Genomic DNA, 5,000 nt, shown 5'->3' on the forward strand with positions numbered 1-5,000 from the left:
ACCGAGACACTCACTCAAGAGCACCCTGGTAGGATTGCAACGGGGTCCGCCTCGGGACGCACGAGCACGCACGAGGCGCGTCGCACGCCTTCAGCTCGCCCCACCGGCAGGACGTCCCACGATACATGCCAGTTAAACACCGACGGGCGGTGAACCAACAGCGTGGGACACAAATCCAACTACGAGCTTTTTAACCGCAACAACTTTAATATACGCTATTGGAGCTGGAATTACCGCGGCTGCTGGCACCAGACTTGCCCTCCAATAGATACTCGTTAAAGGATTTAAAGTGTACTCATTCCGATTACGGGGCCTCGGATGAGTCCCGTATCGTTATTTTTCGTCACTACCTCCCCGTGCCGGGAGTGGGTAATTTGCGCGCCTGCTGCCTTCCTTGGATGTGGTAGCCGTTTCTCAGGCTCCCTCTCCGGAATCGAACCCTGATTCCCCGTTACCCGTTACAACCATGGTAGGCGCAGAACCTACCATCGACAGTTGATAAGGCAGACATTTGAAAGATGCGTCGCCGGTACGAGGACCGTGCGATCAGCCCAAAGTTATTCAGAGTCACCAAGGCAAACGGACCGGACGAGCCGACCGATTGGTTTTGATCTAATAAAAGCGTCCCTTCCATCTCTGGTCGGGACTCTGTTTGCATGTATTAGCTCTAGAATTACCACAGTTATCCAAGTAACGTGGGTACGATCTAAGGAACCATAACTGATTTAATGAGCCATTCGCGGTTTCACCTTAATGCGGCTTGTACTGAGACATGCATGGCTTAATCTTTGAGACAAGCATATGACTACTGGCAGGATCAACCAGGGAGCTGCGTCAACTAGAGCTGAGCAGCCGGCCGCCCGGGAGTGTGTCCCGGGGGCCCGCGCGAACACGCAAGCGTCCGCTCAATTATTCTGCAAACAGGAGGAGGCTGAGCTCCCCTGCACCATACACCTCGAAACCCTCTCAGGTCCCGGCGGCGCGCAGCGCCGTCCTAAGTACTTGGTCGGGTTCGAGAGAGGCGCAATCGCCCGGAGTTTGGCGAGTAGACGCTTTAGGTGCGACCACCCGTGCTCCCAACTGAGCTTGCCGCTGCCGACAGAGGCCCGGGAGCGTGCTGTCGTGGCATTGCCGGCGGGAGACAACACGCGCCACCTACGGTGACCGGCAGCTCCAACGCCAGCGCCACAGAAGGACAAAAGCCCCACTTGGGTGCCGAAGCGAACTCTCCCAGCACAGCGCACGCGCCAACACGTCCGCACAGCTGCGATACAAACCACCTGCGAGAACCGCAGAGGCGACCGAGCAGCAGACGGCGTCGCGGCGCCGAGCGCCGGGCGGCGGCGCATCCTCAGCGCACACAGTCCTCAATCGGACCAGCACACTGCAGATGTCCACCGCGCTTCGCACCGGGCCCGCGAGGACCTACTTTGGCCGCACGGCGCCGCGTGCAGGGTGCGCCGGCGCGCAGCTGCGCCGCCTGCCGCCTCCGTCGGCCGGCGCGCCTGCCACTGGCCGCCCCCACCAGCCGGCTGTAGCGCGTGCGCCCACGCACCGCACGGCCAACACGCCGGGAGGCCCCCCCTCACCGGCCGGGGACGGTCCCACCCAGCCACCGCCGCGTATCGCTTCACACCCACATGCCATTCACGTTCGTGGGCATGGTGGGTATCGCTGCAACAACCGGTTGGTAGCTCAACCGATCGTCGCCATCACTGATTCACCCCTAGCGAGAACAACCGCACCACAACGGTTTACCAGTTGTTCATTTGCGTAACGTCACCAGCAAACGTAGGCGTCCATCGCCATTTGCAAATTCAACGATTGTTGCATGCCTGTGTCAGGTGTCACGACACACTGTCTGCCCACATACACGCAACAACATGTCCACGCTTAGCGAACACGTGGAAGGTGGCCCCCGTACGTATGCGATGTCCATTGCGCGAACGACTGTCAACCGGCCTCTGTCGCATGTCGCAGATGTGGAACGCAGTGCACCGTGCTATCACGGTGTGTGAGAAGAGACGACTACGTCTGACAACACGCGCCACTACATCAACAGACGGCTCATGCTGATCGCCATCCAGGGCATACCACACTGCAATCCAGCTCTTATAGGGAGACGACACGTAGCTGAGTGCACAACATTTGGACCGCATGGTTCGCCGTTGTTGGCGCAGTCGTTGTACGGTCACATGTACCACGATGTATCATTCAGTACATGAGGACCAATGTGCAGTACAGTGTGTGATTTGGACGTACAACATCAGCGGACAGTTGACACAGGCCGTACCACAGCGTAGGCTAAGTGCTTCGCCATGCGAATGCCAATGAACAACTGCAAATGCCAATGAACAACTGCAAAGGGCATTGAGCATGTACGTCCTGCTGCCATCCACATTACAGTGTATAGCTGCAAGGTGTTTAACATGAAGCGATACACTGGGGACCGGGCAGTGCGAGTAGCAAACTATATTGCGGGGGTTGCAGTTAGGCAACACTACACTAATTTAACGCGTCGTATGACAATTACAGAGCAGGTTAAGGCCCAACGTGTGTTGGGTTAAGGCCCAACGTGTGTTGGGTTAAGGCCCAACGTGTGTTGGGTTAAGGCCCAACGTGTGTTGGGTTACGGCCCAACGTGTGTTGGGTTAAGGCCCAACGTGTGTTGGGTTAAGGCCCAACGTGTGTTGGGTTACGTTAAGGGGCAATGTGGGTTACGTTAAGGGGCAATGTGGGTTACGTTAAGGGGCAATGTGGGTTACGTTACGGCGCAATATAGGTTACGTTACGGCGCAATATAGGTTACGTTAAGGGGCAATGTGGGTTACGTTACGGCGCAATATAGGTTACGTTACGGCGCAATATAGGTTACGTTAAGGCGCAATATCGGTTACGTTAAGGCGCAATACAGGTTACGTTAAGGCGCAATACAGGTTACGTTAAGGCGCAATACAGGTTACGTTAAGGCGCAATACAGGTTACGTTAAGGCGCAATACAGGTTACGTTAAGGCGCAATACAGGTTACGTTAAGGCGCAATACAGGTTACGTTAAGGCGCAATACAGGTTACGTTAAGGCGCAATGCAGGTTACGTTAAGGCGCAATGCAGGTTACGTTAAGGCGCAATACAGGTTACGTTAAGGCGCAATGCAGGTTACGTTAAGGCGCAATGCAGGTTACGTTAAGGCGCAATACAGGTTACGTTAAGGCGCAATACAGGTTACGTTAAGGCGCAATACAGGTTACGTTAAGGCGCAATACAGGTTACGTTAAGGCGCAATACAGGTTACGTTAAGGCGCAATACAGGTTACGTTAAGGCGCAATACAGGTTACGTTAAGGCGCAATACAGGTTACGTTAAGGCGCAATACAGGTTACGTTAAGGCGCAATACAGGTTACGTTAAGGCGCAATACAGGTTACGTTAAGGCGCAATACAGGTTACGTTAAGGCGCAATACAGGTTACGTTAAGGCGCAATACAGGTTACGTTAAGGCGCAATACAGGTTACGTTAAGGCGCAATACAGGTTACGTTAAGGCGCAATACAGGTTACGTTAAGGCGCAATACAGGTTACGTTAAGGCGCAATACAGGTTACGTTAAGGCGCAATACAGGTTACGTTAAGGCGCAATACAGGTTACGTTAAGGCGCAATACAGGTTACGTTAAGGCGCAATACAGGTTACGTTAAGGCGCAATACAGGTTAGGTTAAGGCGCAATACAGGTTAGGTTAAGGTACGACATAGGTTAGGTTAAGGTACGACATAGGTTAGGTTAAGGTACGACATAGGTTAGGTTAAGGTACGACATAGGTTAGGTTAAGGTACGACATAGGTTAGGTTAAGGTACGACATAGGTTAGGTTAAGGTACGACATAGGTTAGGTTAAGGTACGACATAGGTTAGGTTAAGGTACGACATAGGTTAGGTTAAGGTACGACATAGGTTAGGTTAAGGTACGACATAGGTTAGGTTAAGGTACGACATAGGTTAGGTTAAGGTACGACATAGGTTAGGTTAAGGTACGACATAGGTTAGGTTAAGGTACGACATAGGTTAGGTTAAGGTACGACATAGGTTAGGTTAAGGTACGACATAGGTTAGGTTAAGGTACGACATAGGTTAGGTTAAGGTACGACATAGGTTAGGTTAAGGTACGACATAGGTTAGGTTAAGGTACGACATAGGTTAGGTTAAGGTACGACATAGGTTAGGTTAAGGTACGACATAGGTTAGGTTAAGGTACGACATAGGTTAGGTTAAGGTACGACATAGGTTAGGTTAAGGTACGACATAGGTTAGGTTAAGGTACGACATAGGTTAGGTTAAGGTACGACATAGGTTAGGTTAAGGTACGACATAGGTTAGGTTAAGGTACGACATAGGTTAGGTTAAGGTACGACATAGGTTAGGTTAAGGTACGACATAGGTTAGGTTAAGGTACGACATAGGTTAGGTTAAGGTACGACATAGGTTAGGTTAAGGTACGACATAGGTTAGGTTAAGGTACGACATAGGTTAGGTTAAGGTACGACATAGGGTAGGTTAAGGTACGACATAGGTTAGGTTAAGGTACGACATAGGTTAGGTTACGGTACGACATAGGTTAGGTTACGGTACGACATAGGTTAGGTTACGGTACGACATAGGTTAGGTTACGGTACGACATAGGTTAGGTTACGGTACGACATAGGTTAGGTTACGGTACGACATAGGTTAGGTTACGGTACGACATAGGTTAGGTTACGGTACGACATAGGTTAGGTTACGGTACGACATAGGTTAGGTTACGGTACGACATAGGTTAGGTTACGGTACGACATAGGTTAGGTTACGGTACGACATAGGTTAGGTTACGGTACGACATAGGTTAGGTTACGGTACGACATAGGTTAGGTTACGGTACGACATAGGTTAGGTTACGGTACGATATAGGTTAGGTTACGGTACGATATAGGTTAGGTTACGGTACGATATAGGTTAGGTTAAGGTACACA

At 51.4% G+C, this 5,000-nt stretch overlaps 1 non-coding gene across 1 annotated transcript in view; it reads right to left on the reverse strand.

The window, feature by feature from the left end:
• LOC124589589 overlaps nucleotides 1-828 on the reverse strand; it is a 1,910-nt gene extending 1,082 nt beyond the window's left edge. Inside the window, exon 1 of the ribosomal RNA XR_006976105.1 lies at nucleotides 1-828. This exon is cut by the window's left edge and continues 1,082 nt beyond it. This is a non-coding gene — a ribosomal RNA (small subunit ribosomal RNA).
• Nucleotides 829-5,000: the final 4,172 nt, after the last annotated feature.

Source organism: Schistocerca americana, unplaced genomic scaffold (assembly GCF_021461395.2).
Source record: "Schistocerca americana isolate TAMUIC-IGC-003095 unplaced genomic scaffold, iqSchAmer2.1 HiC_scaffold_710, whole genome shotgun sequence".
Classification (NCBI taxonomy): Eukaryota; Metazoa; Arthropoda; class Insecta; order Orthoptera; family Acrididae; genus Schistocerca; species Schistocerca americana.